We start from the raw sequence: 13921 nt of genomic DNA, 5'->3' as shown, positions 1-13921 counted from the left end.
ATTAATTCTTTCTTTATTCTTGTACAATATATACTCCTTAAGATTAATGTCAGTAGCCATCCCCAGTTTATGAAAAGATACAAAACTCTTTGTATGGAACTGTGTGCTTCACAGTTCCAGCGGCGTGGTGTTTCGTTGTTGTGCGTATGCGAAAATATGAAGCTGCTGCGAGGGAGAGAGCACTGTAGGTTCCACAGTGTCGATGGTGGCGTGCTGGTGAAGGTAATTTTTTTCTCCGCTTCTTCATGGAACGTTCCTTGTTTTTTACCTTTTCTAGTTTAGTCGGTGGAAGAAATATGAAAGCGGTTTAGTTGTTTTTTCAGTAATGATCAGAACATGGCGGAAAGCAAGGGGTAATTGATTGCCAAATTTGTCCAAAAATACGCTGGAAGGGCGAAAGAGAAGGTAATTAGTAAAAACTAATTATATGTTTATGTTTCTGTGTACATATAAATTTAAATTAAGTACCTTTAGACTATAATGCTTAATAAAATGTAATTTATTAAGCATTAACTTATTAACTAATAATACTAAAATATATTATCTGTGTTTATTATTTATCCCGTAAAACCGAATAAGGTTTTTAAACAAACTGTGGTTAAAAACCGTGTATCAAATTCTTGAATGAAAGTGTAAAATTAATCCTGCTTCCAGTTAATCTATTTGATTCATTTTTTTCGGTCCTTTTATTTTACAGAAAACTTTAATCATGGCCTTTAAAAGATGCAGAAAAAGTTTTATTGGAGCAGTACCCCCACTAATATTAGCTACGAGCCGCCATTGTTACTACCATTATTAATTTTTCTCTTTATACCATTCAAAAGTGTTACAGCACATCTACCAGCCTCTATTTCTATAAAACACTCATTTGTCTCGTGACAAATGCGACCAAAAAGGCACTGCTGCGGTAGATACTCTGCCCATTTCTTTAAATAAACTTTCATCAGTTTCTACTATCGTTCCTTGTCTTCCGATTATTTGACACATCTATATTTTGAATAGCATGAATACAAATTTCTTTTGTGTAAATATTCCAGTCAATTGTAGCGTTTTGTCCCATTTCTAACACGTTCAAGCCATTTTACAATCACTGTTCCAACCATTTTACACTGTAATTCTAGGTAATATTATTTGAAAAACATATTTTTACTCACTTAACAACACTTGTTACCCTTGGCGTTGCGATAACAATAAGGTTATGTTATTAATAAGTTGTGTGACTATTTATCGTTAATTAGACGACGTTAGCGAGCGTAAATTGAGTTTGGTTAGGTTTTATTTTTTACAGCCATCCTGAGGAGGAGCATTTCGGTTATCCAGAAGGGAAAGTCGGGATTCTCTTATGATCCAGGAGGGATTCCGATGGATGGGCCCGTCAGAGCCCTAAGTTAGGAGAGCGCTTAACGCCACGACACATGGGTGCAACCGAGGCAACGTCTTCTAGGCGATTACCGGTCGTTCCCTGTGTTTAACAAAATGAAAAAAAAAATTGTTATATTGTACGTACGATTCGTTCATAGACGGAGTGAACATTAAACAAACAAAGCCACGCCATCTTCGCTCACTAACAATCACATTTTTACTTCCTTGTACGAAGTAAAGGAATTATTGTGAAAAATTTCTGTTTTCAGATTTCAACGATAATATCCATTTTGACTAGTTTCGGCGTGACGTCTGTACGTACTTTAAGTACGTATGTGCGTATATATCTAGTAGCATAACTCAAAAACGATTTGCTGTAGAATATGAAATTTTGGATTTAGGATTGTTGTAACATCTAGTGTTGCACTTCTCTTTTTATTGCAATCGACTGCACTAAAAAAGCTCAAAATCCAAAAGATTTGGATTTTGGACTTTTTCTTAACTGCATTATTAAGCCCTCATTGAGAGCTTTTCAACTATATATAATAAGTGGTACTATTTTAATTGGTTCCAAAGCCAGTTAAAATTTTAATTAATGAAATATTTGGATCTTAGGAGAAGGTACAGGTTCGAATCAATTTTTTTTTCTTAATTTAAATGTATTGATTTATTAATAATTTATTAACTTCTCATTGTAATAATTTTTTTGCGATAATCTATTTACATTTTCTTTAAAAAAAATGTGTAAATGTAATTTAATAGGCGTACAAGGAAGTCATCTGTTGTCCACATCAATTTTTTTTTAGATCAATTTAGTTAAATTATTATATTGTTCAGGAATAAAAAAATGTTCAACTACTTGATTGGTTTTAATAATTATAAAAATTTAAATTTAATCATAAAGTAAAAATTTTATTTTAAGCCGTTTTCCTATTTATTTATTTGCAAAACTTTTTAAGTTAGATTCTTAAACAGTATTAAGTATTCAGTAGGTATGAGATTGGAAGAAGAGATAAATAACAACACTGTAGACTGAATGCTTGTTCAGCGATCTTAGTTGTACTTATATTGACCAAACATGGTAGTAAAATTGCCAAGTTTTCCGACACGTCATTCTAATCAAACAACTGGAATGTCACACGTGATTTATATTATCCGAGTATTTATTCTGTGACGTTTTCCTTTATGTTATCGATTATTTTTATTTCATTTTCATCTTGGTAAGTATAAATAATTGTACGGTGATTTTGCATAACTAACGTATCAACATTTTTTTTTTTAAATTGAAAGTTGATTATATGTAGATAATTGTATTCTAAATCTCTGATTTATTATTTTTATCCGTTTTATTAAATTTTTTTTTCAACACGCTTTTATTACTTTTAACTGTCCTGTTTTACAAAATAAAAGGAAAGGTTATATTTTACGAACATGTGGAAAAAATCGTACTCATATTATAATCTTTGCTTTATTTATTTTAGTTAATTTATTTTTGAAGAAAAACAGTAACAATTATGAAAAAACGCCTGTTTTTCCTATTGTCCATAATTTGGTTGAAAAATTAGGTAAACAGCTCAATAATATTTAAGAATAAGATTTTTCCCTATCGTTTGAAATAAACATTTTTCTACGGTCTGTTGCAATGCAGTGATAATTATTTAAAAATACCTGATATCTCGGGCATTCAATGAATGCAGAAATACCATATTTTGGTTTTGCACAAAATAACGATTATGCCCTTTCAAATTCTTTGTTTTATTTTTACCTTTGCTTGTTTTTCTTTTAAAAACGTTTTTTATGGATTCTTAGGTACCTGATTTTTTACATTTCATTACAAAATTACGGAATAGTTTTACTGAAAATATCAGCGGTATTCTTTTCTTTATGTTCGAATGATAACTTTGTTGGTTAATAGTTATAAATTATTTAAAAATTAAATAATGATAATTATTATTCTTATGATATCACTATGAATATGTAATTTATATTATTTTAATTTAAAATTATAGAAAAGCGATATTATGGTTAAAGAAAGCAAGAATATTTTTTTATACCGGGAGGGTACAAAAGTAGTTGTAGTTGTAATGATTTATACTTAATGCATTGTTTATTATGAAACAAAACAGTACCTTTAGGAGGACACGATCAGAATTACAATTAAATACAAGCCTGTGAAGTGTTAAAATTAAAATTGCCGGCCTTCAGTATTTACACATTCCTGCAGTCTAGTTTCTACACTCAAGCACACTTTTACACAGAAGCTTTTATCATTATTAATTTCTTACCATGCTGCGTCTGTAATGAATTTGTCTCTTGCGTATTAAACGTAGTTATGGCTATTAATAGCACCTGAAAATTTAAAAACGCTTCATCGGACCAAGACACTTTGCGAATGATGCCATCCCCTTATCTTTCTGCATTCAACATTATCTCGCAGAATTGTAATTGTCAATTTGGATCATCTAATAATCCATGAAGTAATATTGGCCGATACATTTTCAAACCTAAACGTTGAATTAGACGCCCCAAAGATCTTGATAGAATGACCAACTCACGAGAAGGTCTCATGTTTGATTTTTTGGGCTTTGGAAAAATGCCTGCGCAACTAAAATTGCATTCTCTTTTTTTCCCTGTTAAACCTCCGAGAATCATCATCAGGTATTACTTCAGAGGATGAATGAGGATGATATGTATGAGTATAAATGAAGTGTAGTCTTGTACAGTCTCAGGTGAACCATTTCTGAGATGTTTATTGGAAACCCAACTCTGGTATCTACGATCTAGTATTCAAATCCTTATAAAAGTAACTGCCTTTACTAGGATTTAAACGTTGGAACTCTCGACTTCGAAATCAGCTGATTTGCTAAGACGCGTTCACCACTAGACCAACCCGGTGGCTTAGCAACACTGACCAGTTCACTATTTGGCACATTACAGATGCATCAAATTTGCGTAACCTGTTAATTGTTAGTCTATTTGGTGAACGTGTATCAAATTCTGTAGCCCATTTTCGTCGAACCATTTCAGCATTCTCAGTTTTCCAGTATTGTTTAGCTAGCCACTTCCGTTGGTCGATAGTTAAATTACCAGTTATGATTATCTTAAAAATACTAATATGGAAGTAATAAGTAACTTAATAATGAAGTAAGTAATAATTAAGTAACAGATAATAAATCAAGTAATACCTATTATAACTTTTTCTTTTTTAGCCTCCGATAATTACCTTTCAGATAATACTTCAGACGATGAATGAGGATGATATGCATGAGTGTAAAGTGTGCTCTTTTACAGTCTCAGTTCGACCATTCTTGAGATGTGTGGTTAATTGAGACCCAACCACCAAAGAACACCGGTATCCACGATCTAGTATTCAAATCCGTGTAAAAATAACTGACTTTACTAGGACTTGAACGCTGGAACTCTCGACTTCTGATATGGAAAGATGCGTTTATTGCTAAACCATGTCAGTGGGTTAATACCTTTTATAACTGTATACCTACTTTTGTACCTCTCTATAATATATCCAAATCTTAATAAACAACACTACTTTATATAATGGTGTTTTATCTTGACTGATGTTGCCAAAGTTACCTCTCCTTCTCGCGTTAGGGTGCATGATTTTTGTCTTTATGCTAACAAGAAGAACTATCATTTCTCTAATATATGATTTCTTTATACGTACATTTCGATCCGTTCACGCAGTGTACATTATAAGATAGATACATTTGGCAACATTGTCTATAATACCAATTCTGTAATTCTAAACTTTGCAAGTAGTGTATACAATAAAACAGTTGTTTCAGACTATTTGGGAACTGTGCTGTGTTGTTTTGTTTATACTTGGAAACGTAAAGAACATGTTCTTGAATAAACTTCGGATTGTGCTACTTTCCAGTTGGACTTTAAACTATCTTCAGTTAGCTTGTGTAGCAGTTGTGCTGTGCGGATGGAGATTTTCTTCCTTAAAGAATATTTTGTCTATAGATCGGGCAGTACAAATAAATAAGTATATAATTTTTCCTTTTTTTTTTTTTTTAAATTTCTGCTTGTCGATTTATTTTGGCCTTGCTATCACAGTTATACTCATTTCGACTGATATGGATGGTTATCCTGAACGAGAATATTCCTTCATATTGCTACTTAATTTTGTACAAAACTTTTCATTGAGGTAATGGAAATAAAACATTCCCTGAACGTATGGAAATAAATTGGTTCCCTTAACTGTCGACGTAATCATTCAGTTTTGGTAAAAGAGGTTATTCAACCTAAAAAATTAAAATTATTCTATAAACATCAAATAGGTGACTACAAAAGTGTGTCTGTCAATATATAATAGCAATCATTTGTAAAAGTAAATAGCTGTTACATGGTATGGATTATTTATTATTACTGTACCACATACGTTATTTTGTATTTTCTTTAAGAAACCTATATTTTCTTATAATTGTTTATTTATTTTTCCTGTAGAATTTATTTTCCAGAATTTCTTCTTTTAAGAATAATTTCTTGTTTTAGGAATAATTTATATATCTAGTAGTAATAATTTCTGGACTATATTAATTTAATGATTTATGATTACTGTTAAATGTGGATTTTTAATTTTTTTTCTGAAAAAATGAAAGTATTCTGATTTTTTAGTATAATATTGTTATTGCATGTACAGTTTTATGGGGCTGGAGGTATAAATAATTATAATAGAAATTGAATATTACTGTATACATTAAGAATTTCAGTACTGTTGAATAAAAAGATAGTGTTGTTGATTTTGTTTGGCGTTATCCCAAACGAATGGAGTTCGTCGAATAACTTGTTTATTTGATCTGTCTGTTTAAATTCTTTTTCTAATTGATGTGTATCTTGTTGCAGGTCAGTATAGCGATTGTCTTTTGGAAACTTGTGTTCACCTCTTTATTGAATCTGTGCCAGGTAATTGCTGCATTTTCTTTTAAATTTTAATTGTAGAAGTGCAGTTGGTAGACTTTTCAGAGAATGCACACACTATTTAATAAATTGATTTATCTGATATTTTAAATTTATATTCCATATTAATTTTCTTTTCTTAAATAAAAAAATATAATATTTAGGAACTTTTTACTTTAGTGAACATTATTTAATCGAATCGGTCGATGTACTACTAATCGTTTGTATTCTACGTTCTGATTTTTTAAATTTTTGTAAGCCTTTAATTTAATAAGATATAGTTTTGTTTGGTTTTTTAAATTTTTTTACCTGTTGCGAAAAATTATAATTTTCTTTTTTAACACAAACCGAACCATATTTAATAAATTTTGTCACTTTTACGAGCTTCTTCAACGACTAGTGATTGTTGTTTTTGACTGAATATAACGTAAAAGTGATTAAACGTTATAACGTGAATTTTTAATAAAGTTTTAACGAATTTGATCTCGTTCAACGATAAAGAATTTATATTTTTACACAATTTTTACCGCTAACCGGTGATGCATGAAAACATTGCAAAAAAAATGTTTACAAAGATTTAGATTATAATATATATTTTGGTTTGTGTTGTGCGTGTTTATACGTTTTTTATTCAGTTTTTAAAGGAAATTGATCCTTATAAATTAGCGCATAGGTAAAAAAAAAACTCCGTTCATTTTTGTATGGTGATTGTATTTTGCAAAAGATGTTGAACTACGTTGCTTCTATAGTGCATTAAACCTCAAAAATACTTTGTATTGAATCTAAAAAATTAATCGTTAATGAATTCCGTTTTATATTTATTGCTGTTTTGTACTTTAAAACAGTTATTATAAGATTAAGTTGGCTAGGTTACAAACCTTTGTTTTATCTCTTGTATATATTTCTTTTTTTTTACTTGTATGAAGTATTTGGTTTTATTTTGTTTGCTGCTTCAAAAATCTGATAAAACCATTATTTAGTTGATTGCACAGATATAAGAATAATAAGAGTTATAATAAATTCATTGTTTTATATCAAAAATTTAAAATAATTCATAACGATACTTAAGAGATTGTTTGTATTAACGACGCAACTCGAACTTTAGCAATGATTGCATCTGAAAGTACGATTAAATAACTCACACTAGTATAGTTGGAAAATGTTTGTTTTACTATCCCGGTGAATATTACTAGAATAGCTATTAAACAGTGGTATATGATGATCATGTCAAATTTGGAGTATCGGGTTGTTTTGTAAATCTTTACGTATTAGGGTCCAACGAAAAAATATATGTATATGCGTTCGTGTGTACATATGTCCCACTGCTTTTGACCTTATATCTCAGGATAACCAAACCGATTTTCCTGATGTTTCTGTGAAATATTGTTAAATATGGAACATGGATCATAATTTTTTTTTTTAAATTCGTTAAGGAGTGTGAATATTGCGAAAAAAACAATTTTGATTTTCTTCAGAGGTATTTTAGAGAAATTTTTATTAAAGCAAATTTTTTACCTAAAATGCATATATAAATAATTCCAAAAAAAAGTTCTTTCGAAAGAAAAAACCCCATCTCTTAAAATTGAAATCTATGTTTTTTTTTTATTCTTCTGGTCTGTCTCCTTTCGTTTTAAATATTTTTCAGAAACTTTTTATAAAGTTTATGCTTTATAAAAAGAGCTTCCAGAAATGTTCACAATTTTTACTTCCTTGTACAAGGTAAGGAAGTATTGTGATCGCGAAAAATTTCGGTTTTCAGATTTCATCAGAAATATCCATTTTTACCATCCCTGAATCCATTTTGACTAGTTTCGGTGTGAGGTCTGTATATGTACGTGCATAATTAAAAAACGATTAGCCGTAGGATATTGAAAGTTTGGATTTAATTTAATTTTGTTGTAACATCTAGTTGTACACTTCTCCTTTTAATTAAATTCGACTGGACCAAAAGTGTCCAAAATAGCTCAAAATCAAAAAAAAAAATTGGATTTTTGACTTTTTCTTAACTGCAATAATAAGTCCTCATTGAGATGAGAGCTTTTCAACTATATATCATAAGTGGTATTTCACTGATTCCAGAGTTCCAGTCAAATAACATTTTAATTAATGAAATATTTGGATCTTACAAGGCACATTGGTTCAAAGCCGACTTCATTTCCTTTTTTTTTATTAATTTAAATATATTGATTTGTTAATAATTATTAACTTCTGATTGTAAAAACATTTCTGCAATAAGTAATAATTCAATAATAACAATAAAAATATAAAAAAAATATGAAAAGTTATTAATGGAATAAAATTTTATGTACGTTTTTAATAAATGTTAAATAAAATTGTGTATATGTAATTTAATAGGCGTACAAAATGTGTGATGTAAAAATCAGATTTTTAAAATTATAGACCCCTGACCTAAAATCCAGAAAAGTTTTTTTTTCAATTTTTTCTTTTTCTTATTTTAGCCTTTATTAGACGAGTTGTTTTTGGAGAAATTTGTACTTAAGCAGATTTGTTAAGCTTAACCTATATATAGATTTTTAGAAAAAATGTTAATTAAAATTTATTCCCCACCTCTAAAAAATATATATTCTGTTTTTTTTCCTCTTTCTGGCTCTGACTCTTAATTTTAATTATTAGTAGCCAGGAAAGTCATGCAATATTTTGCCAGCGTTTTTTTAATCTTACTAATATTTAAATGAGTTGTTTATTACTTACCGTATTTATATTAGTAATGTTGAAAATTAATAACTTCCTCGCAACCTTTTTTTGTTTATTTCATCATATTAAATTTAAGAACACAAAAAATTTATAGAACACTACAGTAAAACAAAATTTTTAAAACATTAATTTTTGCTGAAGAATGATTAGTTGGTAATAGCAAATAATCTAGGCTAGATAAGATAAACTGTAATCCCTAGTTGTACAACACCTTATGAAAAATAATCCTGAGTTATATAATTCCTTACCGTCTATCATCCTCTTCCCTTTGAGACACCGGTTTAAAATTTTTAAATCTTCAAATAAGTTTTCTTAGAAACTCTTATCCTAATTTTACTATTTAATAAAATTCATTGTCCTTAAATATGGTGCACACACACACACACACACACACACACACACACCAAAGAAGTGGAAATGTTTTTAAATGAATAATTTGGCTACACTGACAATTTTTATCTATATCATTCCTTAATATTGCTTGATATTAATGTAATATTGCTTAATGTTATATATCAGTGTCGTTTAGATATTCAGATAATCAAACTGAGTATTTTTGTGTAAAAAAATCAAGAAAACTGTTGAAAAGAATTATATTTCTTTTCACATTTCAGAAATCCTTAGCTCACGCTTGTCTTTAACCCCTTTCTTTTCATTGCTGTATTTATATTTATCTAGTCACAATAATATTAATTTTAAATTTAATAAAGATGAAACTGAAAAATGTAAATGTAATTAAAATTCTTTTTGAGATTTAAAAGTAACTTATTACAGAATAAAAATATTAATTTCTCTGTCCATTAAATTTCGACTTCTTCCTTAAAATTTGATCTCAATTTCATTTGAGATCAAATTTTAAGGAAGTTATAATGACAAAAGAATTTTTAAATTATTGATTATTAGTTTGTAGAGCATTCTTTTTGAAATACAAACTTATGTGTTTAAAGGTACTTTATTTCAATTTCTTGTTCACTATTGACAGAATTTCATATTAAAATATTACCTTCTATTAGAGTGACAAGGTGTGGTATTGATTTTTTCTTTTATTTATGATAGATTGTTTAAAATAGATTTTTATATTAATCTAGACAAACGTTGACAAGTTTCATAATCTACGACAAGCTTACTTTAGTTTTGTTGAAATTGAGAGACCTCTAGAGTGCTGAAGTCGCTCAGTATACAAAGAGAATAAACAAGCAGCAATTTTGCCTTCTTGTTTAGGTTTTGTAAGGGAGAGGAAGAGGAACAAGCTGCTGATGCGATGTGGTGTCCGGACCCGAGGCCTTGATATAGGGGATTAGTGTGTGTGTGCGTGTAAGCGAAGGAGAGGATGAATGGCTGGTTGTGTTGTGAAGGAAAGGAAAAGCAAACGAACCATGACGCGGATTCAGGAAATAGACCGATCTTTATGCAGAAAGCCGCCCTTTGAATCTAATAAAGATGTGTGGCACTACAAGGGATACATTCCAGGATATCCCTGCTGTCTTCTGTCTCTCTTACTCTTTCTCTTGCTATGTTTCTCATATCCCTGATCTAGAATATCAGAGTTGGATTTTACAGTACATTTTCAGATTAAGCTATCTGAAAACTACTGTTTTCTTAAGTATGATACACTTACTATCGTTGGATTTATTTTACACCAAATTTAGCCATTTTCTTACGCTTAGCTTGTATAATTTTAACTTATTTCCTATCGGTTAAGAAACAAATAAATAATGTTATATAAAATAAATTAAAAAAGTAATGTTATAATTAATAATATTATAGCACTTAATTATTTTCTGCCACAATAGCTTGAAAATCAACTTTCTCGTTAGGTGGAATTTGAAATATTTTGTTTTTTCATTTTGTATAAAATTGGAAGATTGGTGAGTTTTAAGTGTTGTTGGAAAAAACTAAGTGCCTGTGCAAGAATATTAAAAATTGAAAGAAAAATTCTACGTTATAGTCGATTTTATTTAAATTATACATGTAAATATTTATAAAAAAATTACGTAAATAAATTTTAATATCAAAGAAATAAAAAAGAAGAAAAATCACACTATTCTTGTGTGTGTTATTCTGTAAACAAGAAAAGTAATTGTGTTCAGATATCTCAAATTTTACATCATTAATATTATAAGAATTTTTTTTTATTGGATTATCAAGTATTATTTGTATGAGTTACACCGAAAATTTGATTTATATAAAAAAGGATAATCTTATGATTGTTTAAAATTAATATTCCAAAAATAATATCAAAAATTTTATTTTTTACGGTGAACTTCTACGAACGAGGAAATTAACGTCGTTCGTAATAGATAAATTTGTAATTTATTACAAGTAAGGGACTCCTTGTACTCTGCTAACTGCGAACTGTAGAACCACTTTTTATTAAATAGTAATCAAAAGGTTACGTACGCATAATACCCGAGAAAAATAGTCGAATTGGCAAAGCACTCATCCGCCATTTTGCTTTACCAAAGCCATCTATATTATTAGAAAGTTCGAAACAAATAATTCACTGTTTTTCTATGCTAAAAACGAATTAGTTATTCTAGTTTTTACGATATAACAAACATACGAGTAATTATAAAAGCGGAGTAGAGCAGTTATATTATACTACATCGAAAACTGGTTTTGCATTAAGAAACATCGATCGATTCTCTTAAGTACTTTTCTTTTTCTGTTTAGCCCCTGGAACCATCATAAGGTATTTACTTCAGAGGATAAATAAAGATGATATGTATGAATATAAATGAAGTGTAGTCTTATGCAGTCTCAGATCGACCATTTCTGAGATGTGTAGTTAATTGAAACCCAACCACCAAAGAACACCGGTATCCATATCTAGTATTCAAATCCTCATAAAAGTAACTGCCTTTAGTAGGATTTGAACCCTAGAACTGTCGACATAGAACTCAGATCATTTGCGATGTCGATTTCACCACTAGACCAACCCGGTGGATTTCTTGTAAATACTGAAATTAATTTTATTTATGTAAAATTAAAAAAAAAGACAAGGAAAACTGCTAATAAAATGTGAAGATAAAATAAAATTTTAAGATTTGTAATATATTATATAGACCCATTAATTATTAGCATACATGTCGAACATTCAATTTATTTTTTACCGAAAGTATTTATATATTCAGTAATATTTTATGAATCAAGAGAAATAATTTGATTTGTATTGACTTCTTAACAAAGGAATGGATAAAAAAACCTTCCTGCCTGCAGCGGCGTCTAGGATTGAACAAAAATATGCTAGTAGAAACAAAAAAAAATTAATGCTGAATTATTACTGCAAAACACATTTTTTTAAAACGCAGTTTACTGGATAATTTTTATTTAAAATAACGTTTATTCTTTTGTGAGTGAAGGTATATCTTATTTTTACATTTTCCACGTTAAAAGAGTATTACAGAATACAGTGAAAAATTATATACGCGGTTGTTTTTCTTTAATATATTTTTCCTCTCGTTTTTAGGAAGATATTTATGCTGTTGGAATCAGACTTTTTAAAAAAATATAACGATGCAGCGCTTGATCGAGTAAGCGCGTACGTTATGCTTGTTTTCATGATTATTAGTCCAGTTAGATAAGAAATTACTGCTTTCGTTAATATTAGCATTAATATTACTTAAAATTCCATTTCATTCTTCTTAATTTATTCAAGTTAATTTATAGTAGAATTCCGTGGAAGTTCTTTCTGGAAATGGTGTGCTGTAGTTTAGCAATAGCGGGGATGTAATGTGCAATGTTGACGTTTTACGGGGCAAGTGTTGGTAAAATGAGGCAATAAAGGTCTAGACGTCTAGAGGGAAGAGGAATTAGTTTAGCGTAATGAGATCGGTAGAGAGGGGTTCCACGGCATACTGCATTAATCGCGAGCTACTCGCACGATGCCTTCTCCCCGTCTGCCCATTACCTTTCCGTGGTGATGTTGTACCACTAGTTCATTATTACACCTTAATATTCTCTATCTTGGGGTTGTAACTGATGAAAAGTAGTATATGTTGTGTACTTAAACGTTTTCAGCCAGATTAAGATCATGCAGCTTGTTCTAAATTTTGTTCGTAATAGTAATTTTAATGTGTAGTTTAATTTTAAATTGACTCGAGAAAAATATTTTTTAATTTTTTTTTTAATCTTTGAATTTGGAAAGATTTTCTGATATAACTCAGCAGGACTTGGTAAAGCTGTAACATACAGCATCAGACTTTGTAATTCACTTCTTGAAAATTGATCACAGAAATTTAGTAATCATAACATAAATATTTTAATCATACCAAAAAACCCAGTTTTCAATCCGTTTGAACATAACGAAATTCATTAACCTTTAAAAAAAATAAAATTATAAATTAACAACAAACTCAACATAAATGAAATGTATGACCATTGTTCCCCCCAATGTTTTTTTTTCTATTATATACCTCTTTTATATTTTCCTGTATATCTTTGTACTTTTTAACTTTTAAACGTCATCAATAATGCAGATCATCTCAAAAGGTTGCAGCAATTTAACTTGAAACTACGAGAGATAATCAAACTAGTATTTTATTTTTGTTCGCCAACTCAAAAAGTTTTTTACATACCTTAGAACGTTTCAATATGTTGGTAGCTCTGCAAACAACCAGCCGATGATCCGACTTCTCCACAGGGCCGCTGGATCATCGCAGGCGTTAACTGTGGCAATAGCAGCGGTTATCCGTTGTCTTAAATGTTTTGACATAATTGTAGGATATGAGGATCTCAACAATCCAATGAAATTATTACGTCAGAGATTCCTCAAAAATAAACGTGCGGTTTGATGTCCGATCGTGTGATTAGCCAATTCTTTTTTCACGAGTCTACTTTCACAGGGACTGTTTATTTAGACATGCTACAACTGTACGTTTTCCCGGTTCCGCCTGGCAGCTCATGAGCTGTGCGTCTGCGGAGA

The 13921-nt window shown here is 29.7% G+C and overlaps 1 protein-coding gene across 18 annotated transcripts in view; it reads left to right on the top strand.

The window, feature by feature from the left end:
• mbl (splicing regulator muscleblind) overlaps positions 1-13921 on the top strand; it is a 734546-nt gene that overhangs the window by 584689 nt on the left and 135936 nt on the right. The window contains exon 2 of one of the 18 annotated variants that reach the window (XM_075355742.1): positions 6229-6288. The exons of the other annotated variants lie outside the window; for them this stretch is intronic. The gene's annotated coding sequence lies outside the window, so the exon portion shown is untranslated. The remainder of the gene's footprint in view (positions 1-6228; positions 6289-13921) is intronic. 18 annotated transcript variants of the gene reach the window in all.

The sequence above is a fragment of the Lycorma delicatula genome, chromosome 2 (genome assembly GCF_047948215.1).
Source record: "Lycorma delicatula isolate Av1 chromosome 2, ASM4794821v1, whole genome shotgun sequence".
In the NCBI taxonomy this organism is placed as follows: Eukaryota; Metazoa; Arthropoda; class Insecta; order Hemiptera; family Fulgoridae; genus Lycorma; species Lycorma delicatula.
Note: the sequence above shows the minus strand (reverse complement) of the source record. Positions and strands in the feature narration are given on the sequence as shown.